The following is a 24,432-nucleotide window of genomic DNA, read 5'->3' as shown; positions in this document are numbered from 1 at the left end:
GATCAGGAGGTCATGTGGTCCAGACTTGCAAAGCTCCTTAGAGAAATTCTCTTGTTCCCTGGGTTCAGGCTGACTCAGAGGACAAGAACCCAATATTGGTTTTCTTGGCCCCTTTATTTTAATCTCAATGTTTTTAATCTTGATCTTAAGCATCCAGCAAGCCAGTCTCACCAGTCTAAAAGTTAGAGTACTGGGCTTTAACTTCAATGTCTATAACTTTACAGTCATTTATCCATTTTATTTAATTGGGGTCTGTATTATCCTATCTGCCCTATAGGTGATGGCTTACTATCTTGAATTAACCCAGGGCGTTTGCTCTTGAAGCAGTACCTTTGTAAAACATTAATAGGCAACAGTTATAGAGTTTGCAAGGAAAATACCAAATGGAATTAAGAAGGGTAAAAACATATTAGGTTTGAGTAATAGCTATCTTGAATTTTGGCTAAGTTATACATTATATCCCCTGTTTGAGGTCACAGTAATTTTATAACAAACATCATTCATTTGAATATAACTTTAAATGAGCTAAAGTCTGGCTTGTTTTGGAGCCACTCTAACATGCATTAAGGTGGGAGGCAGAGCCTTATCTCAGGTAAGACAGGGCATTTCACAAATCTTAGGTAAAGTGTTCTAGTTCTGAAACTGATCTTTGTCTCTTTCTTAAATATTATTTTACAAAGTTTACATATTTTTTGAGTCTATATGAATGTTAACTAACACAATATAACATTACATTTAAAACATGAATCAAAGAAAGGCTGAAAGAACTTTTAACTTTCCTGTTTGTGGAAGAAGTGGCAAAACACTTTTATGTTTCAGAACATTAATCTTTAAATAGATTAGACTCTCATTATCTTTTAAAAATATACAAAAATTTTTACCTCAGTATAAAAAGCAACAAAATTTTATATACACCTTATTCATAACAGGTTGAGTTATAGAACATTACATATTATAAATAAATTCCCAATAAAATTTGTTATCCTTATAAGTCTAAAATTACAAACAGTTTCAGGTTGGAGAACACCAGTTTGATAAAATGTTCTTTTTTTAAACCTTCTACTTTAAAGACTTGTATACCTGGAATATATGAACATATTTAATATACAAAGAAGAGTAATAGCACCACAATGACCTTGATGTTTTTATATTAACCAAGTGTAGCTTTTCAAGAAAAATCTAGACTCTAATGTAGTACAATACTCTAAAATAACAGTTGATATTTAACCACAGTTGTACAAACCCTAATTTCTTCAAGACTAGTTGCTCTAAAGAATAAAACTTAACAGACACAATGTTCAGAGCGAATTAATGTTTTAAGAAATCCTTGTCAGGGCTGGGGATATAGCTCAGTTGGTAGAGTGCTTGCCTCATAAGCACAAGGCCCTGGGTTCAATCCCCAGCACCACAAAAAAAAAAAAAGAAATGCTTGTCATTTTAACATATAGATACACTGTGGTTTATATCAGTACATTAATACTTGACCCTAGTGGAAAATCATTGAATAGCTTTACTGATTGTGTTACTTATACACAACCAACTTAGTTACACAATTTTTTTTAATTTACCCTATTAATTACTTAGACCTTCTTATCATTTAATTAGATCTTCCTATTGTTTACTTAGATATATTATGATTTTACCACATGAAGACTTTACCTAGAAACATTTTTTCTTCTACTAAAAGTATTTCCATACCTAGAAACCTTCTAAATTTCCTTTAATATATATTGAAAATGAAAAAAAAAATCCCCCAAATACTGTGGCATGGGGAAAGGGAGTGAAAAAGAAGGCCAGGCCCTGACAGACTTCACCTCCCAGGACAAAGGCTGAGATGGAGAGGAGGTGTTTTATCACGCCTAAAGTAACAGGAGGCATTCATCTCCTTCACAGTAAATCCTCTCCTGTCACTCCCACAGATGCCCAACCCAAAAAGTTCAAATTCATGAGTGCCAGAAAAAGCCTGATATGTTCACTCGACTACCCCTCAAAATGACATATAAACCCAGGCCCTTTCTTTGTTTGGGGGCTCATTTTTCACTAGGGAAGTGGGTCCACCGATGCCATTGCATCCCTGCATCCCCTGTTCCTGCATGAAACTCTTCCTGAATAAACAGCTGAGCTGATTCATGAGGTTTGTGTCCTGCCTAGTCTGTTCGTGCTAACATTTGGTTTCCTGACTGGAACCGAGAACAAGGTAATATTCCCTACTTCCCCAACCCCATCCAGTTAGACAGCAATCAGTTAGACAACTAATGAGGCCTGGAAAGTGACTGTGATCTGAGGGCACCTCTAAGGTCCTCTGAAAGCTGGGAGGACCTCCAGCTACCACTCACACGACCTGTGGTGGAATCTCCAAACTGCTTTTCCTTGCCCTGTTGAACATAGGCCTCCCCTGCCCTTTGCTGTCCACTTCTGGAGACATTTGGTGCACGAGATAGACGGAGGGCCCAAGACAACTGAGTCCAACTGGCCAGGGCAACTCTCTGGTGCTGTATGAAGGTCTCCGGTCTGAAACCTAACTCTGATAGCCCTTAGGGGTACCAGATGTCGACTGCTGTGAGGGGGAAGTTTGGTGCGGGAGACAGGAGGGAGGCTCAAAGCAACTGAGGGCATCTGGCTGGGGCAACTCCCTAGTGCTGCATGAAGGCTTTGAGTCCAAAACCTGCCTCTGACAGCCTCAGGGGTACCAGCCATCAGCCACCTGCTAAACTTCTGTGGCTTACACCACATGAACAGTAAAGGGACCTGTATCAAACCCTTTGTTGGCATTAAAGGAGGCCTACTTCTACTCCCTCCCCAATCTGCCCTTCCCTTGTGCACCCAGCAAACTCTGTGAATCAGAGATCTACTTGCCATTTGGCTTCTGCATCCACCACCTGCCTTCTCATCTCCTTGGAGAGGTAAGACCTCATTAATTAGCCAGGTCCCTGTCTGTAGGGGACGCACCCTAATGGCGGCTGCACCCTCGTGGCAACCTCTTCCTCATACGTGGCACTGCCTGATCCACCAACAGTTTACCTGGACTTCTTTGTATGCCACTCTCCCCCGGAAACTGAAAAATGTGTTCCTACCCAGCAACTCCCTGATTGGCCTGCTCATCCCCACCCCCTACTGTCTGGGATTGGTTAGCAGCAGTTCCTGAACGTGATCAGCTCGTGCCCGCCATTTAGTCCTATGGGACTCTCTCCCTCGTGGATTCCCCGTGCCGTGCTGACCTTTAAGCTGAGTGGTTCCCACCCAGCCCCCACCCTACATAAAAGCTGTGTAACTCTCAATAAACGAGTTCCTGCTGTGCTTCGTGCGCTGACAGACCTCCCAGCTCTGGTGGGTTTCCATTGCTGCCGACACTCATCATCCTGCTCGGCCCCGTATTCTCCTCAGGCGGGCCCTGAGGAGATACATCGGACCTTGTTGCTTGACAGGGAGCAACACCTGTCCATCACTCATTTCCTCCATGCTGGACAGAGACTCTGCCCTTAGGCTAACTGACGCCCTGTCCCTGACCGCTGGGATTGAGGGAAAGATGTTTCCCCAGTCCCTCGTGGAGAAATCCAGTCCAAGACTGGCACATTGGTGACATAAAGAGTGCAGAGGATGCTTCACTCTCCATTGTCACCTTCCCTGTCCAGTCCCTCCAAGGACGGAAACTACCCAATCAATTCCCAGAGACACACCCTTGGGCTGTCTCTCCACCAATTTAAAAACCCTCTATTCCCATAATGATCTCCAAATTAAATGCCTCCTTAGGCTCAGTACTCAAATCTGGCAATGGTACCAATTGGATAGCCAGCATATGTGGCCCAAATATGAGACTCTTGATAAAGAGGTTCTACAAGATTTAGAAAAATATTTCATGTGAAATGGCAAATCCTTGGAACTTCCAAACCTCCAGACCTTTGCCCTCCTCCACTCAAATCCCTCCCTATATCAGCCTTGCACTACTTTGCAGTTACTACTTACAAATGTACAACCCCTTTCTTCAATCACAGCCCTGGAGATAGCAGATGACCACCCTCCTTACTGCTCCCTGGCCCCACAGCCTCCCCTTTGGTCTCCCTGTCCCCTCTGGGGTCCCTGCCCCAAAGCCCATTGCTCCCCCATCAGATCCCCCTCCCCATAGTTATACAGCTCCCCCATCAAACTCCCCTTCACAAACTCCACACTCTCCTTTCCCTTTGCCATCCCCTCCCTATACGTGGCCAAAACCTCTCCCAGCTAAACACATATTTCCCCTACCAGAAGTAGCAGGACCTAAAGGGATCCTGCAAGTTTACATCCCCTTCTACGTGACAGATGTGCCCTGGACAGAAGACAAATTCGGCCCATTTTCTGAAAACCCTGCCAAATCTAGGAAGGAATCCACGCTCTGACTCAGGTTATCATCTCACCTGGGCAGACATATCATATATTAACTTCCGCCATGACCAGTGATGATCTGGCAGGCTGCTAGCGATCATGGGGATCTCTTACACAGCCAAAACCCTGAAATGCACACGAAATCTTCCCTCAGTTGAACCTGATTGGACTAACCAACCTCAAACCCCGAGGTTATCAGGTTACAACATATGGTCACTTGCTTCCTAGAGAAAATGTCAAAAAACCCTCACAGCCAATTAAACCGGGAAAAGAGAAAGGAAATCGCCCAGAGACCTGATGAAAATCCTGCCCTATTTTTGGTCCAACAAAGTGAGGCAGTCACCAAACGTTCAAACTTGGATACGAATGGTCCTGGTGGCAGTCTCTTTACGCTTTATCAGCGGGTCTGCACCTGACATCAGCAAGGAACGTATGCGGCTAGTGACAGGTCCTGAGTCTCTTCAACAGTCACTACTGGATACAGCTTCAAGGTTTTTAACGACTGAGAGGATGAAGCCAAAAAGGCAAAAGAGAAGCACCTAAAGGTTAAATGTCAGCCCCTAACCTCTGCAATGCAGGGCATCCAGCAGGCGCCACCACTTATGCCCTGACCTGATCTTTTAATCCCTCATGATCCCAACGAGTCCTCAAAGCACCCCAAGGCCCTGCTACCCACGGGGGCAAAAGGGACATTGTGCGAAATATTGCTCTTACCCAGGTCCGTCCTCCTCACCAACACGGTCCCAAGTGTGAACAATGGACACACTGCAGAGTTGAGCATCCCAGGGAAGGACACCCCTCCCTCGGCTTTATCCACTTGATCCCCAACTCCCTCGCACAGGATTATTAGAATGAGGGGCCTGGACTCCATTCCTGTGCCACTGAGGTGGTCCCAGGGCTACAGGGATGCGGGAAGACAATGAGGCTTCACTTAAGGTTGACAGGGGGACAATACTTTCATTATTGACAGAAAGTCGTGGATATATTTTTAAATCAAAGACCCCAATTATGGGTGTTTCAGGGACCCTAACCTATCCCCCAAAAAACACCCCCTCTTTTTTGCACATTCGAATTTGTTTCACTGTCCCAGCCTTTATACTTGCATGAACTTAAAATCTTCTACATGAATTAAAAGCTTCCATTACAATTCCCTCTTTAAAGTTCACTACCATCTTTTTATTTCAATCCAGTCCTGACCAGGTACCCCTGCTTCTTAAGCTTCCCAACTGATCTTACCTTGCTGGGATTAACCCCACAATCTGGGACACTTGTCAACTTGAAATAGCAGGATGTCACTCCCCAATTCATATCCAGTTGAGGGACCCCACCCACCAGGTAACCCTTCCCCAATATCCTCTGACCGCCTCAACCCTCAGGGGTTTAGAGTCCATCATCTCCCATTTACTTCAGGCCAAACTCCTCAAACCAACACATTCACTTCACAATTGTCCAATTCTTGGAGGAAAGAAATCCAGTGGTCAGTTTGGGCTAGTCCAGGACCTCAGAAAGGCCACTGAGACAATCCTGCCCACATTCACTGCGGTGCCCAGCCCCTGCCCGCTTTGATCCCATCCCAGCCTCCACCGCACACTACTCAGTATCAGACCTGAAGACGCCTCCTTTCCTATCCCCTCCGTCCAGCCTCACACACACTTTTCGCTTTTTCCTGGACAGACCCAGACACTAACTGCTCCCAGCCACTCCCTTGGACTGCTCTCCCCCAAGGTTTTTGAGAGAGCCCCCACCATTTTGGCCAGGCCTTCTAATGCAACCTAGCCACACTATATTTATCCCCTAGCCACCTAATACAGTATGTAGATGACCTACTTCTCGGTAGCCCCTCTCTAGAATATTCCACTCATCACACTAGCATACTACTTAGCTCCCTGGCCTCCTGGGGATACCGGGTTTCCCAGTCTAAGGCCCAGTGCTGCTCTCCCCAGGTGCAATATTTTTTTGTGTTACTAGGATTCCATTCAATACTCAATGACACTGAGGTTCAATGGTAGAGTGCATGCAATCCTTCAATGGGACTTGATCCTTTTCATAATGCCTCTTTGGATGTATTAAAATTACAGTCTCTGGTCCTGGTCCTGGCTAATGCCCAAACACCTACTTTTGATGATGGAGAAATTTAGAGCAATTTAGCTGAAGGGCTATCTTCCCTTAACCCTTTTAAGTACTTTTCTACACATGTAGCTGGGTTTCTAGCCTTGATGATACTGTTAATTGTATCTCTGGCCTTATTTTATGTAATTTGTTGAGCAGGATGGAAATGACTCAACCATGAGGAAAATATGGTTCCAAGATTGATCTTGTTTGCTGTGCTCCAAAGGAACCAAGCCCATGAACTCATGGGAATAGCACCCCAAATCTGATTGGACCTTGACAAGAAATAACAGAGCCCTCCATTATGTTACATAATTGTTTAGCACTGACAAATTTGTCTTCCACACTAGAATGATACCCTTATCATTAGTGAGTTAATTAGCCTTCATTCTATATGCTACAATTATTTCCCCTCACCTAACAAACTAGTTAATCTTCACATATTATTATAATGTTTTTCTTCTGTTTTTAGTTTTACAGTTTTTTAAAAAATAGAAAACTGAGTTGTCAGCTCATCTGCAGCTGCCAGGGAGCACCCCAGAACCTCCTTCCTCTCATCACCTGAATTCCTGGAGCAGCATAAAAAGATGCCAGGGGCATCTTCTGAGGACCTCTCCCTGGGGTCTGCTGGCCGAGGTGCAGCACTTTCAGACTAGCAGGTGGCTGGTGCTCAGGCGGCCGCTTCTGACCACCTGCCAGTCCAAGCACCCCTCCCCCACTGTCTCTGACCCCTGCAGATCTCTCCTGGTGACACTGGACACTGGCCTAGACCCTCACAGAGATCCTGGCCTCTCCTCCCTCCACTCTAGCCTTTCTCAGACTTCACCAAACAGTCCATCCTAGGGCCCACTGAGGGCAGGACAATGTGCCCACCATGTACAAAGCACTCACAGGGAGTGGAGAGAGAGGCCCTCTTAGGGACCACACTCATCACCTGGCCTTGAGGTCAGTCCCATTGCCCTCCAATCTCATGCCACGGAAAGTACCATCTACCACTTCATCCTGGACCTTACAAGGCCATGGGAGATGGGGAACAGGAATTCTAAGGGGAAGGATTTGGGAACTGCGATGGGCAACTGACAGCATGAAAAGCAAAAGGCAAATGTCCACTGCTGGTTAGAGCAATATTTGTTGCAAATAGAAAGTCTAGACTTGAATACCATGTCAAAGGCCTGTTTCCACCACAGTCCATTCACCGTAGTTTGGTTTGGTTCCCTCTATTAATGGAAACGAGATACAGAATTTTACACTCGGGTGCAATGACGTCAGCCAGCATGGGAAAGAGTGACGCACTTTCTAGCAGGGTTAGATTAAGTGGGATAGCAGAAACAGCTCGAGAGGACTCTGCCAGGATTTCCCAAGTGAGTGATTACAAATCCCGGCAGTTTACCTTTGTTGCTCCATTTTGATTATTTTGAATTTTGTGTGTTTTGTCTTCTTCTTGGTGCACTTTCTTTTTGAGTCCCCAAGATCAACAGGCACTTAGGCTCTACTTACCTGGATTGGTGAGTGTCCAAGCTGCCCGTCCATCTGGGCACAGGAAAGAAACAAGCACAGACCTGAGGGAAGCTCTGGGGCAATGGAGTCATGGCTCCACTCTGCAAGCCTGAGGAGTGGAGAAGGGGAGGGGGCTTTCATCTGGAGCTGGGGCTCTGAGCTCTGATGAGGAGCAGAGCCGACAGGGGGACTGGGAGGGCCAGGGCTGGGTGGGAAGGAGTGATTCTGCAGCTTCCTGCCGTGAGAACACAAGGTCACATGGGATGGGCCGGCGTGTCCCCCAGGCCTCCCCCAGCACATGGACTGAGGGTCTTGGAACAAGGGTGCAGCGCCATCTGGATGGGTCCACAGGCTGCACTGCTGAGAGAGCTGGGAACAGCCTGGAGAGTTACGCTCCTGTCCCCAGTCACAATACAGAGCCTCTTGGAGGGCAAATCATGCTCTTAAATGACAGTGCTCCCCCAAGGAGGGGACAGAGCTCAGCATACCTGCTCCCCTAATGAGTCTGGCCAGTGTGAGCCAGAGCTGAGAGCAAGCAAAGACGGTGACGTTTGTGCCACACAAGCACCCTCACAGCTAGGAGAGTCTAAAATTGAAGCCCCAGAAAGAAATCTCTTCATCTTAAAAACCTCTGCAAGGAGAAAACTGAATCTTTTTGTAAATGCAATTGCATTAGCTGCTCAACATAAATTGATTTCTATAGTTTCCACAAAATTTGTTTGGTTATAGGCCAGAGTCACACAAGCCCTTTGGACAGAAAATCACTGAGTTGCTTAGCACCTCACTTTTGCTGAGGCCGGCTTTGAACTCATGATCACCCTGCTTCAGGCTCCTGAGCTGCTGGGATTACAGGCGTGCATCACCAAGTCCGGCTGTATTTTGCTTTTGATATTTACTTCAGCTAATCCTGTTGGCTACTTCCACAGCTTTTGTGGGGCTGGCCCTGCCTGACATCTTACCACTGCCCTGGCCCAGGCCACCCCTCCTGGCCCAGGATCCTGCTGCAACCACTGCCAGAAGCCTTCCCTCCTGGTGTCTTCCATTAGGGCAGCAGAGGAAGAGACAAGCTTTAGGGACCTGCTTGGCTTTGATGCCCAGCAACCTGATATGTCTACACGGCAGAAACAGGTGGAGCCTGGCCAGCCTGCCTGGTCCTGGAAGGACACCACGTTTCCTCTATGGAGAACCTACCTCATGTGAGCCTCATGCAAGGAGACCTCTCGGCTCCCTCCCAGGCTTCTGTCGCCAGGCCAGTGCTCCTCTGTGTCCTCTGCCTCTGTGGACAGCAGCCCTCTGCAGACTCACCTGCCTCTGCACCATGGTCTGCAGCTCCATCGAGGTCCAAGCTGCTGCTTGGCAGCAGTCAGGAGTTGGCTTCTGCCAGCAGAGTGATCTGCTGCTCTGCCATCTGTTCTTCGGACCCCAGCTCTTGTCATCCTGCAGGACGAGAACACCATGCTCACTGCTCACTGTCTGGTGTCCTGTGTATCTAACACCATGTGATGTGCCAACTCCTCGCTGCCCACCTGTGAAGAGTGACTGGCCAGTGCAGGTGGTCCATGTGACCCTCAGGGCCACCAGGCTGCTGCCGTGGGCACACTTAACAAGAGACGCAGAGAGAAATCCATGTTCCCAGGTCCACCACTGTGGGAGCAGGTCCTGTGGCAGGGGGTCTGACTCAAGTTGGAGAGTGAAATCTGTCTGGCGAGCTCTCTGGTGTGACGGGGACTAAGAGTGAAGGCCATTCCAGAAACAAGAGCTTTGTTCTAGGGCCCTCTGACCCTTCCAGACTTCGGCCTTAGCTTTACTATAACAGATTCAGAACAGTCAACACAGAAGTGTCCTGCAGGCATGAGGACAGTGGTCCCAGGGGAACTTCTTGGTTGGACTCTCAAATAAGCCACCCAAGACCTCAGAAGCACTGGAGAGGAACACGTGCAAACTTCTTCACAGGGCTGGAAGTCGATCTGGTGCTCTTTAGGCTGCGTTGGAATGCTGTCTCCAGGATGGCCGCCATGGCTTCTGAGGCAGGATGCCCTCCTCCAGGAGGGACCCTGGAACTGTGGCACCTCGCCCAGCATTCCCCTGCCACCCTGACCTGCAGCTCCTCTTCTGTCCTCAAGATGACCAGCTGGCTCATTCCTGGGAACCAGAGGCAGCAGACCCTGAGGAGTCTCCTCTTGTGTCTGTGGTGCAAGACCTGCTTCAGCGGTCACGGGGTGTGCAGGGAGGGGCCTTGCTCCCTCCTTGTTCTGTGAGACGGGATCAGCACCGGGAAGTGGCTCCATGCTGTCAAGAGGCTGCTGTGGGGACACAGGACCATGCCTGGGAGGCACCAGACCTGGGAACAATCCCCGAGCAGGCCCAGACCTCTGAGGTTGGCGCAGCTTGACTCTGAGCCTTGCTCCTGCCCCATGAGTGCCAGCGGCTGTCATGAGCAGAGATATGTCCATGAGGGCACCTGGCAGCCTCACATCTGGTAGGCACCAGCCCCTGTCCAGGAGAAGGGGCTGGGGAAACACACACCCCCTGGGTGAGAGCCCTGGAGTCCAGGCCGCTGGAGCCCCCAACAATCAGATTTCAGGGAAGCCCAAACCAGCCTTCCTCAGGGTCCCCACTGAGTGCAAGGTTACTAGGGAGAGAATAAAGCTTGTGGGTTAAGACAGCTGGGCCCTGACTCAATATAAAATTAAAAGGACTGGGCACGTAGCTCAGTGGCAGAGCACCCTGATTCAATCCCCAGGGAGAGCTGACTTGGATCATGGTCTTTGATTGCCTCCTGGCTGCAAAGGCACTTGCACGGGGAACCTCCTCTGTAAAGGTGCAGGACAAAATTGCCCAGTTGCTATGTCGATGCCCAGAGGAGGTTCTGTGCAAGGCAGGGAAGCATCCGCTGTAAACCTGAGTTTAAGCACCAGCTGCTGTGGATAGAGAATTAAAAGTACAAGTAGATAGATTATTAGTACCAGGGATTGAACCCAGGGGCACTTAAGCACTGAACCATAACCCCATTGTTTAAAAAAAAAAAAAATTGAGACAGGATCTCACTAACTTCCTGAGACTGACTTTGAACTTGTAATCCTCCTGCCCCAGCCTCTTGAGTCACTGGAATTAAAGTCATGTACCACGTCATCTCTAGTAAAAAAAAAAAAAAAAAAAAAAAAAAACCACTCCTTCCTTGAATTCAAATTTCTCCCCTTGCATATTCCTACAGACAGCAGCAGGAACCAGAGGCACCCTTCCCATTACCAGTCACTCCCATCCGCCCTCCTGCCTCCAGCCCCTGGCAGCCAGCCCACTGCTCTCTCTACAGGTCTGCCTGTCGGGAACCCTTCCAACAGATGGCACTGGCCAGGGGCAGTCTCTCTTGACCGACTCCTCTCCCTGGGCATGATGTGTGTGCGGTTCACCCTGCAGCAGCGTGGACCAGAGCTTGACGTCCCTGACATAAGACTCCGAGGCGAGGACCCGCCACACGCATCCGCCCACTCCTCAGCTGACGGGCATCTGGCCCATGCTGCTCCTCCTGATTCCTGACTCCCGAGGGCCTGAAGCTGCCCTGAAGACGTTCACTTGGTCCTTGTCCAGTACTGAGTGTTCGTCCCTAACAAGGGGTGGAGGTGGGGTTGAGCTATATAACCTCTTGATATCCTTCCCACTGAGCCCTTTATCAAATCTGTCGAGTTTCCTCTAAAATCCATGTGTTGAAATTGAAAGCTCCGGGGGAGATCCAAGATGGCGGACTAGAGGGAGGCTGCATTCCTTGTCGCTCCATAACACCGGTTTCAAGCAGAGGATATCTGTTTCTCAGTGAGGCAGGTTTGCTGCTTATCGATCCCCTGGTGTTTACCCATTTGTCTGCTGTGATGACCTGCAGTCTGCCAGCATATCAACGCCTTTTTTGAGAGCAGATTGCTCACTGTCAGACGTCTATCATCCGCCATTTGCCTGCCTCTTGCCTGTCCATCAACTGCCTTACTCCTATCCATCACCCAACGTTCCGAGGTTCACCTCCCGATCGTCCGACAACAGTCAGCAAACTGATCGCCAACCACCAGTGGAACACCAGCTGCCTGCTGTTGCCTGGAAGTTCACTGTCACAGTACCTGCAGGTTTGATTACACGTGGCTGCTGCCATTTTGAGACAACAGCCAGGCCCCGTAGGACCCCTGGCCGGACTGACTGAGCCCCGTCTCCAGGATCCCTCAGCCCGACCAATCACTCCCTGCCTCTGGGGCCCTCACATCGACTAACTGCACCCTGCCACCAGGACCCCAGACCAACTGACTGCACCCTATCACCAGGACCCCAGACCGACTGATTGCACCCAGCCTCCAGGATCCCACAACCACACCAAACACACCCCACCTCCAGGACCCCTGCCTGACCAACTGCATCCCGTTTCCAGGACCTCCAGCTGACCATGTCCACCCCTGAGCTGCAGCTCCCCATTTGCCAACACATTTTGAAGCCAGAGTGGCCATCTTGGATAATCCTGGAAGCCGGAGCTCTGATCTTTAGGTGGGGCAAATTGAGACGCCTGCTGGAGGCTTGAAGCTCATTGTCAGGTACCTCTCATGCATCAGGCTACTAAACACTGGGAGGTTTCATTAGTATATGACTATTATACAGTAGATTTTGTTTTTTCTCCTTTTTAAAAAAAATTTAAGTTTTATTTCTTTACTTTTCTTGCTCTCTTTTCCTTTTGTTTACCTGTTCCCTCAGAGTCTCTTTCTCCCTTTTTTGCATGCTAACATCCGATTTCTTTTGATTACACTCTCACCCTTTCTATATTCTAGAACTTCTGTATATTCTTTTCTTATCCCATTAACAGCCACATTCTACATCCCTCTGCATCCTCTTTGTCCTCCATTAGAAACTGCAGACCTTATTGCAAACCTGTTTGTTTTACCGAAGATAATATTTGAACTCATTTTGTTTATTATGACAATTTTATTATTGTCCCCGTAGGGGCTATTTGCTCTAGGATTGCATAGTGTCTGATTTGGGCACTGCTAATATTGATCTCCCCTTAAAGAAAGGGTTTTGGAAACCTATAGGGCCACAATAAGCCTATAGGGGGAAATCTGCAATACCCCAGATCTGCACTGCTAGAGGGGAAGATACATGAACAACATGAAAAAACAAGGGAAGAAAATAATCCAAACAAATCTAGATTCTATAGTAATAGAATCCAATGATAGTATGTTAGAAGAAATGTCAGAAAAGGACTTTAGATTATACATGACTAAGATGATTCGCGAAGCAAAGGATGAGAAAAGAGAGCAAATGCAGGCAATGAATGATAATACCAATAAGCTGAAAGGGCACCTGCAGGAAGCAAAAGATCATTTCAACAAAGAGATAGAGATTCTCAAAAAAAAAAAAAAAAAAAAAAAAAAAAAAAAAAAAACCAAACGGAAATCTTGAAATGAAGGAGACAATGAACCAAATGAAAAACTCAATTGAAAGCATCACCAACAGACTAGACCACTTGGAAGACAGAACCTCAGACAATGAAGACAAAATATTTAATCTTGAAAATAAAGTTGCCCAGAGAAGATGGTAAGAAATCATGAACAGAATCTCCAAGAACTATGGGACATCATGAAAAGACCAAATTTAAGAAGTATTGGGATTGAGGAAGGCACAGAGATACAAACCAAAGGAATGAACAACCTATTCAATGAAATAATATCAGAAAATTTCCCAAACCTGAAGAATGAAATGGAAAATCTAATACAAGAGGCTTACAGAACACCAATGCACAGAATCACAACAGATCCACACCAAGGCACAGTATAATGAAAATGCCTAACATTCAAAATAAAGATAGGATTTTGAAGGCCACAAGAGAAAAGCATCAGATTTCATATAGGGGGAGACCAATACAGATAGCAGCCGACTTCTCAACCCAGACTCTAAAACCTAGAAGGGCCTGGAACAACATATTTCAAGCTCTGAAAGAACATGGTTGCCAAACAAGAATCCTATACCCAGCAAAACTAACCTTCAGATTTGAAGATGAAATAAAATCCTTCCATGATAAACACGAGTTAAAAGAATTTATAAATAGAAAGTCTGCACTACAGAATGTTCTCAACAAAATATTCCATGAGGAGGAAATGAAAAACAACAATGTAGGTCAGCAAAGGGAGGAACTACCTTAGAGAAAAACCACTCAAAGGAGAAACCAAGCCAACATAAAAACCAAAAATAAGCCAAATGACTGGGAGTATAAATCATTTCTCAATAATAACCCTGAACGTTAATCAATCAAAAGACAATCAAAACTCATCAATCAAAAGACATAGACTGGCAGAATGGATTAAAAAGAAAGACCCAACAATATGCTGCCTGCAAGAGACTCATCTCATAGAAAAGCACATCCACAGACTAAAGGTGAAAGGATGGGAAAAAACCTACCACGCACATGGACTCAGTAAGAAAGCAGGGGTTTCCATCCTTATATCAGATAAAGTGGACTTCAAGCCAAAGTTAGTCAGAAGGGGTAAAGAAGGACATTTCATACTGCTTAAGGGAACCATAAATCAGGAAGACATAACAATAGTAAATATTTATGCCCCAAACAATGGTGCATTCCTGTACATCAAACAAATCCTTCTCAATTTCAAGAATCACATAGACCACAACACAATCATTCTGGGCGACTTTAACACACTGCTGTCACCACTAGATTGATCTTCCAAACAAAATCCAACCAAAGAAACCATAGAACTCAATGACACAATCAATAACCTAGACTTAATAGACATATATAGAATATTCCATCCATTGACGAGCGGATTCACTTTCTTCTCAGCAACACATGGAACCTTCTCGAAAATAGACCATATGTTATGCCACAAAGCAGCCCTTAGGAAAAGCAAAAAAATAGAGATACTGCCTTGTGTTCTATCAGATCATAATGGACTGAGAGTAGAAATCAATGGCAAAATAAAAAAGGGAAATTACTCCAACACTTGGAGACTAAATAATATGCTATTGAATGAAACATGGATAACAAAAAAACATCAGGGAGGAGATTGAAAAATTCTTAGAGGTCAATGAGAACGACGATACAACATATCAAAATTTCTGGGACACTATGAAAGCGGTACTAAGAGGAAAATTCATTGCATGGAGCGCATTCCAGAAAAGACTGAAAAGTCAACAACTAAATGACCTAATATTACAGCTCAAAGCCCTAGAAAAAGAAGAACAGAATAACAGCAAAAGTAGTAGAAGACAGGAAATAATTAAAATCAGAGCTGAAATCAATGAAATTGAAACAAAAGAAACGATTCAAAAAATTGACAAAACAAAAAGTTGGTTCTTTGAGAAAGTAAACAAAATAGACAAACCCTTAGCCACACTAACAAAAAGAAGGAGAGAGAAGACTCAAATTACTAAAATACATGATGCAAAAGGAAATATCACAACAGACACCACTGAGATACAGAACATGAGAAGCTACTTTGAAAATCTGTATTCCAAAAAAACAGAAACTACCGAAGACATTGACAAATTTCTAGAGACATATGCTCCTCCAAACTGAACCAGGAGGACATACATGATTTAAACAGATCAATATCAAGCAATGAAATAGAAGAAGCCAATAAAAATCTACCATCCAAGGAAAGTCCAGGACGAGACGGATTCTCAGCTGAGTTCTACAAGACCTTCAAAGAAGAACTCATTCCAATACTTCTCAAAGTATTCCAGGAAATAGAAAAGGAGGGTACCCTACCAAACTCATTCTATGAAGCTAATATCACCCTCATACCCAAACCAGGAAAAGACATATCAAGGAAAGAAAATTTTAGACCAATATCCTTGATGAATATAGATGCAAAGATCCTTAACAAAATATTGGCAAACTGTATCCAAAAACATATTAAGAAAATTGTGCACCACGATCAAGTGGGGTTCATCCCTGGAGTGCACGGATGGTTCAACATTCATAAATCAATAAACGTGATCCATCATGTCAATAGACTTAAGGATAAGAATCATGGTTATTTCAATTGACGCAGAAAAAGCGTTTGACGAAATACAACACCCCTTCATGCTCAAAACACTAGAAAAAATAGGGATAGGAGGAACATACCTCAACATTGTAAAGGCTATTTATGCTAAGCCCATGGCCAACATCATTCTTAATGGAGAAAAACTGAAACCATTCCCTTTAAAAACGGGAACAAGACAGGGATGTCCTCTTTCACCACTTCTATTCAACATTGTCCTTGAAACTCTAGCCAGAGCAATTAGACAAACTAAGGAAATTAAAGGGATACGAATAGGAAAAGAGGAACTTAAGCTGTCACTATTTGCGGATGACATGATTCTATATTTAGAGGATACAAAAACCTCCTCCAGAAAACTTCTAGACCTCATCAATGAATTCAGCAAAATAGCAGGCTATAAAATCAACACGCATAAATCTAAAGCATTTTTATATGCAAGCGACGAAACAGCTGAAAGGGAAATGAGGAAAACAACCCCATTTGCAATAGCCTCAAAAAAAAAATAAAATACTTGGGAATCAATCTAACCAAAGAGGTAAAAGATCTCTACAATGAAAACTTCAAAACATTGAAGAAAGAAATTGAGGAAGACCTTAGAAGATGGAAAGATCTCCCATGTTCTTGGATAGGCAGAATTAATATTGTCAAAATGGCCATACTACCAAAAGTGCTATACAGATTCAATGCAAATCCATAAAATCCCAATGACATACCTTACAGAAATAGAGCAAGCAATCATGAAATTCATCTGGAAGAATAAGAAACCCAGAATAGCTAAAGCAATCCTTAGCAGGAAGAATGAAACAGGGGATATCGCAATACCAGAACTTCAAGTATACTACAAAGCAATAGTAACAAAAACAGCATGGTATTGGCACCAAAATAGGTAGATCAATGGTACAGAATAGAGGACATGAACTCAAACCCAAATAAATACAATTTTCTTATACTAGACAAAGGTGCCAAAAATATGCAGTGGAGAAAAGATAACCTCTTCAACAAATGGTGCTGGAAAAACTGGAAATCCATATGCAACAGAATGAAACTAAACCCCTATCTCTCACCCTGCACAAAAATCAACTTGCAATGGGTCAAGGACCTTGAAATCAGACCAGAGACCCTGCATTTTATAGAAGAAAAAGTAGGTCCAAATCTTCAATTTGTTGGCTTAGGATCAGACTTCCTCAACAGGACTCCCATAGCACAAGAAATAAAAGTAAGAATCAATAACTGGGATAGATTCAAACTAAATAGCTTTCTCTCAGCAAAGAAAACTATCAGTAATGCAAAGAGAAAACCTACAGAGTGGGAGAAAATCTTTGCCACTCATACTTCAGATAGAGCACTAATCTCCAGAATATATAAAGAACTCAAAAAACTCTACATGAAGAATACAAATAACCCAATCAACAAATGGGCTAAGGATATGAACAGACACTTCACAGAAGATCTACAAACAATCAATAAACATATGAAAAAATGTTCACCATCTTTAGTAATAAGAGAAATACAAATCAAAACCACCCTAAGATTCCATCTCACCCCAATTAGAATGGCAATTATCAAGAATACAAGCAACAACAGGTGTTGGAGAGGATGTGGGGAGAAAGGTACACTCATACGTTGCTGGTGGGGCTGCAAATTAGTGCAGCCACTCTGGAAAGCAGTGGGGAGATTCCTTAGAAAACTTGGAATGGAAACACCATTTGACCCAGCTATCCCACTCCTTGGCCTATACCCAAAGGACTTAAAATCAGCATACTACAGAGATACAGCCACATCAATGTTCATAGCTGCTCAATTCACAATAGCCAGACTGTGGAACCAACCTAGATGTCCTTCAATTGATGAATGGATAAAGAAACTGTGGTATATATATACAATGGAATATTACTTAGCCATAAGGAATAATAAAATTATGGCATTTGCAGGCAAATGAATGAAATTGGAGAATATCATGTTAAGTGAGATAAGCCAATCTCAAAAATCCAAAAGACGAATGATCTCACTGATAAGCGGATGATGACATGTAATGGGGGTTGGGAGGGGGGCAAGAATGGAGGAAGGAGGGACTGCATAGCGGGAAAAGAGGGGTGGGAGGGGTGGGGGGAAGGAAAAAAATAATGGAATGAATCAAACATCATTACTCTATGTAAATGTATGAATATGCAAATGTTATGCTGTTACTCCATGTACAAACAGAAACGACATGTATCCCATCTGTTTACAATAAAAATAAACTAAAAAAAAAAAAAAGAAAGAAATTGAAAGCCCCATGGTGGTATTACAAGTGGGACCTCAGGCAAGTGGAGCCTCATGAGGGATCAGCGCCTGATCCTCGAGGGATCTAGAGAAGTGGTGCAGCCCCTTCGCTGTGGCCCCAACCCCACCACGGGAGCAGAGTGTGCACGTCCCGGGGAGTCACAGCAACAGGTGCCCTCTCTGAGGCAGAGGACAGCCCTCAACAGACACTGGCGCTGCCGGCACCTTGAACATGGACGTTCCAGCCTCCAGAGCCGTGAGAAAACTAATCTCTGCTGTTATAAATTTCCCAGCCTCAGGGGTTTTGATGCAGCCCCACAAAAGCCCTGAGACAGCTCTTAACCTGGGTACGTTCAAATTACCCAGTGAGGTCAGACGTGGCGATGTGCAGTTGTAATCCTAGTGGCTGGGGTGGTGAGGCAGGGTTCCAAGTTCAAGGCCAGCGTTAGCAACTTATCAGGGCCTCATACAACTGAGACTCTGTCTCAAAATAAAAAACAAGGACTGGGAATGTGGCTCAGTGATAAGTGCCCCTGGGTTTAATCCCCAGTACCAAAAAAATTTTTTACTCAGCAAGAATGCCTCCCTCTCGCCTCATGTCCTCCACCCATGACCCTCTGTGAAGGCACACTGGCCCCAGGCCTTGGCCAGGCTGTCAGATGACTGGCCACCTGGGCATGCTGGGCCTCCCTCTGCTAGGACCTGAGAACTGTAAGGACTTTCATTGTGTATGCTTCTCCAAGTGTGATTTCTTTTTAAATTTTCTTAACACTACATTTAATGTTATGAAGTTAGGAATAAAGTACATTCAGGGTAGAACACAATCTCTGCGTTTTGGAACCTTATGGAAAGGATATGGGATGGTTAAATGAAACAAACCTCAGAGATAAGTAACCAAGAAACCAGGTGACTTTGTTAGCAGAAAGGGACTGGGACGAACACAAACTTCATGGATAATCCCAGCTTCTCATTCAGGGAGGGGAACACACCTCCAGAGGACCCAATCTCCTGGTGAGAATTGGGCCACCGGGCAGAGGAGGAGTTTGGGCCTATATAGGTAATACAGGTCAGGCTGGCACTCAGGGATTGGGGTTTTGGGTTGGGGGTCGGTGGCCAGCATCTGAAGAGGGTCTATCTTGGAAGAGAGGAAAGCGATCAATGTGTGGCTTTATTTCTCACTCTTCCCAGGCCACACAATATCCTGGGGTTTTTCATTTTCCGAATCTAACAATCTTAACCACATGTTACAGAATATTATCTTACACAATTTTTAAAGGTGATGTTCACATTTTTCAGAAGTGTTTTTTGGCCTGCCCGCCGTGGATGGAGGCCAGTCCCCCCACCGCAGAGGGACACTGTGCCTGCCTCCGTGCACCCTTGCTGGGGCTCCCCAGCTCCTTTGGAGGCTGGTGCAGGCATTTTGAATTAATTCTGAGGGTGTGGCCATCATTGGAAGGGCGGCTCCCTTCCTGAGACACCTACAGGAGACTGGAGGCCCTTTGACAGGTACCTCTATTTACTCACATCCTACACCCATCCCCATCCTCTTGTTCACTACTAGAAACACTCTAAATAGTAATCGAACTCATCCTGTTCATTACAATAAGGTTAAAGTCTTTATGGGCTGTCTGGTTCAGGGCTGCATTTTCTCTGTATTGGGTGCTACTGGTATTGGTCTCCCCTTCAAAGGAGAAGTACTGGAAAATTGCAGGATCATAATAAGACCGCAGGGGGGAACTTCAGTATCTCTGATCTTCACTGCTAGAGGAGAATATACAGAAACAATATGAAAAAACAGGGGAAGAAACTGTCCCTAACAAACCAAGATGCTATTGTGATAGAATCCAATGACATCATGGCAGTAGAAATGACAGAAAGAGTTTAAAATCTGCATAATTAAAATGATCCGTGAAGCAAGGACGAGATAAGAGAGCAAATGTAGGCAATGCATTCCAGTAAACAGTTAAAAGAGTAAATGCAGGAAGCAATAAAACACTTCAATAAAGAGATAGAGATTCTGAAAAAAAAACAAGCAAACAAACAGAAATACTTGAAATGAAAGAAATGATAAACCAAATTAAAAACTCAATAGAAAGCATAACCAACAGAATAGATCTTGTGGAAGACAGAATCTCAAACAATGAAGACAAAATATTTAATCTTGAAAATAAAATTGAACAAACTGAGAAGTGGTTAAGAAGTCATGAATGGAACCCTCCAAGAATTATGGGATATCATGAAAAAACAAATTTAAGAATTATTGGGATTGAGGAAGGCACAGAGATTTTGTTCAAACCAAAGGAATGAACAACCTCTTCAATGAAATAATATCAGAAAATTTCCCAAACCTGAAAACTGAAATGGAAAATCAAATACAAGAGGCTTACAGACAGGTGCACAAAATTACAACAGATCCACACCAAGACACATTATAATGAAAATACCTCACATACAAGATAAGATTTTGAAGGTTGCAAGAAAAAAGCATCAGATTACATATAAGGGGAAACCAATATGAATATCAGCAGATTTCTCAGCCCAGATCCTAAAAGCTAGAAGGGCCTGGAACAACGTATTTCAAGCTCTGAAAGAACATGGTTGCCAACCAAGAATCCTATACCCAGCAAAACTGACCTTCAGATTTGAAGAGGAAATAAAATCCTTCCATGATAAACAAGAGTTAAAAGAATTTACAAATAGAAAGCTTGCACTACAGAACATTCTCAGCAAAATGTTTGTGAGGAGGAAATGAAAAGCAACAATACAAATCAGCATAGGGAGGAACTACCCTGAAGGGATAGCCAAATAAAGGAGAAACCAAGTCAAAAACCAAAAATAAGCCAAAATGACCAGGAAAACAAATCATATCACAATTACAACCCTGAATGTTAATGGCCTAACCTCAATAATCAAAAGCCCTAGACTGGCAGATTGGATTAAAAAGAAAGACCCAAGTATATATTGCCTTCAAGAGACTCATCACATAGAAAAAGACATCCACAGACTAAAAGTGAAAGGATGGGGAAAAACATACCACACACATGGACCCCATAAAAAAGCAGAGGTCTCCATCTTCATATCAGATAAAGTGGACTTCTAACCTAAGTTAGTCAGAAGGGACAAAGAAGGACATTTCATATGGCTTAAGGAAACCATAAAACAGCAAGACATAACAATTTTAAATATTTATGCCCCAAACATTGGAGCATCTATGTATATCAAACAAACCCTTCTCAATTTTAAGAATCAAATAGACCAAAACAAATTAATAGTGGGGGATATTAACACACCGCTCTCGCCACTGGATAGATCCTCCAAACACAAACTGAATAAAGAAACTATAGAACTAAATAATACAATCAATGATATAGACTTAATGGACATTTACAGAGTATTCCATCCATCATTGAGCAAATATACTTTCTTCTCAGCAGCTCATGGATCCTTCTCCAAAATAGACCATATGCTGTGCCACAAAGAAGCCATTAGTAAATACAAAGAAATAGATACTACCCTGTATCCTATCAGAACCACAATGGAATGCAATTAGAAATGAACAATAAAATAACAAACAAAAACTACTCCTACACCTGGAGACTAAATAATATGCTACTGAATGATGCAATGATAACAGAACACATCAAGGAAGAAATAAAAAAATTCTTAGAGGTAAATGAGAAAAATGACACAACATATCAAAATCTCTGGGACACTCTGAAAGCAGTACTAAGAGGAAAGTTCATTGCATTGAGCTCATACATTAAAAAAATAAAAAGTCAACAACTAAATGACCTAACATTACATCTCAAAGTCCTAAAAAAAGAAGAACAGATCAACACCAAAAATACAAGACAGGAAATATTAAAATCAGAGCTGAAATCTACGAAATTGAAACAAGAGAAACAATTCAAAAAACTGACAAAGCAAAAAGTTGGTTCTTTGAAAAAGTAAACAAAATTGACAAACCCCTAGCCACACTAATGAAGAGGAGAGAGAAAACTCAAATTACTAGAATTCATGATGAAAAAGGAAAGATCACGACAGACACCATTGAAATACATAATTAGAAGCTACTTTGAAACTCTATACTCCAACAAAATAGAAAATATCAAAGACATTGACAAATTTTTAGAGACATATGATCCTCCCAAACTGAATCAGGAAGACATACACAATCTAAACAGATCAATTTCAAGCACCTAAATAGAAGAAGGCATCAAAAGCCTACCAACCAAGAAAAGTCCAGGACCAGATGGATTCTCAGTCAAATTCTACGAGACCTTTAAAGAAAAAATAATATCAATACTCCGCAAAGAATTCCAGGAAATAAAAAAGGAGGGAACCCTTCCATTCTATGAGGCTCGTATCACTCTGATACCAAAACCAGACAAAGACTCATCAAGGAAAGAAAATTTCAGACCAATATCCCTGATGAACATAGATGCAAAAATCCTTAACAAAATACTGGTGAATCACATATAAAAATATATTAAAAAGATAGTGCACCGTGATCAAGTGGGGTTTATCCCAGGGATGCAAGGTTGGTTCAACATCCAGAAATCACTGGATGTGATTCATCACATCAATAGACTTAAAGTTAAGAATCACATGATTATTTCAATAGATGCTGAGAAAATGTCTGATAAAATACAACATCTCTTCATGCTTAAAACACCAGAAAAAATAGGGATAGGAGGAACATACCTCAACATTGTAAAGGCTATCTATGCTAAGCCCATGGCCAACATCATTCTTAATGGAGAAAAACTGAAAGCATTCCCTCTAAAAACTGGAACAAAACAGGGATGCCCTCTTTCACCACTTCTTTCAACATCATCCTTGAAACACGAGCCAGAGCAATTAGACCAAAGAAATTAAAGGGCTACAAATAGGAAAAAAAGAACTCAAGCTGTCACTTTTTGCTGATGACATGATTCTATATTTAGAAGATCCAAAAAACTCCACTAGAAAACTTCTAGAACTAATAAATGAATTCAGCAAAGTAGTAGGATATAAAATCAATACACGTAAATCTAATGCATTTCAATTCATAAGTGATGAATCCTCTGAAAGAGAAATTAGGAAAACCACTCCATTCACAATAGCATCAAAAAAAGTAAAATACTTGGGAATTAATCTAACAAAAGAGGTTAAAGACCTCTACAATGAAAACTAAAGAACATTAAAGAAAGAAATTGAAGAAAACCTTAGAACACGGAAAGATCTCCCATGTTCTCAGATAGGCAGAGTTAACTTTGTCAAAATGGCCATTCTACCAAAGGTGTTATACAGATTCAACGCAATTCCAATTAAAATCCCAATGACATTCCTCATAGAAATAGAGAAAGCAATCATGAACTTCATCAGGAAGAAAAAGAGACCTCAAATAGCCAAAGCAATCCTGGGCAGGAAGAGTGACATGCACAAGAAATCAAAGCAAGAATCAATACATGGGATGGACTGAAACTAAAAAGCTTTTTCTCAGCAAAGAATACAATTAATAATGTGAGAAGAGAGCCTACAGAGTGGGAGGAAATCTTTTCCACACGCACTTCAGGTAGGGCACTTATCTCCAAAATTTATAAAGAACTTATAAAACTTTACACCAAAAATACGAAGAACCCGATCAATAAATGGGTCAAGGAACTGGATAGACACTTTACAGAACACATACAGGTGATTAATAAATAAATGAAAAAGTGTTCAACATCTCTAGTAATTAGAGAAAAGCAAATTAAAACAACTCTAAGATTTCATCTTACTCCAATTAGAATGGCTATTTTCAGGAATACAAACAATAATGGATGTCGGCTGGGATGTGGGGGAAAAGGCACACTTTTACATCACTGGTGGAGTTGCAAATTGGTGCAGTCACTCTGGAAAGCAGTGTGGAGAATCCTCAGAAAACATGGAATGGACCCACCTTTTGACCCAGTTATCCCACTCCTCAGTTTATACCCAAAGGACTTAAAATCAGCATAATACAGTAACACAGTCACATCAATGTTTATATCAGCTCAGTTCACAACAGCTGGATTGTGGAACCAACCAACAGATGAATGGATAAAGAAACTGGAATATATACACAATAGAATATTATTTGGCCATAAAGAATAATAATATGGCATTTGGAGGTGGGTATGAAAAATGGTGGAATGAGACAGACATGATTACCCTA

At 43.3% G+C, this 24,432-nt stretch overlaps 1 non-coding gene across 1 annotated transcript; it reads left to right on the top strand.

Moving 5' to 3' along the window:
• Positions 1 to 1,337: 1,337 nt before the first annotated feature.
• On the top strand, positions 1,338 to 1,411 carry Trnam-cau (transfer RNA methionine (anticodon CAU)). The gene has a single exon. It is a non-coding gene; the product is annotated as a tRNA-Met (tRNA).
• Positions 1,412 to 24,432: the final 23,021 nt, after the last annotated feature.

The sequence above is a fragment of the Sciurus carolinensis genome, chromosome 13, assembly GCF_902686445.1.
Source record: "Sciurus carolinensis chromosome 13, mSciCar1.2, whole genome shotgun sequence".
NCBI lineage: Eukaryota > Metazoa > Chordata > Mammalia > Rodentia > Sciuridae > Sciurus > Sciurus carolinensis.
The sequence above is the reverse complement of the archived record's forward strand: the minus strand, read 5'-3'. Positions and strand labels throughout refer to the sequence as shown.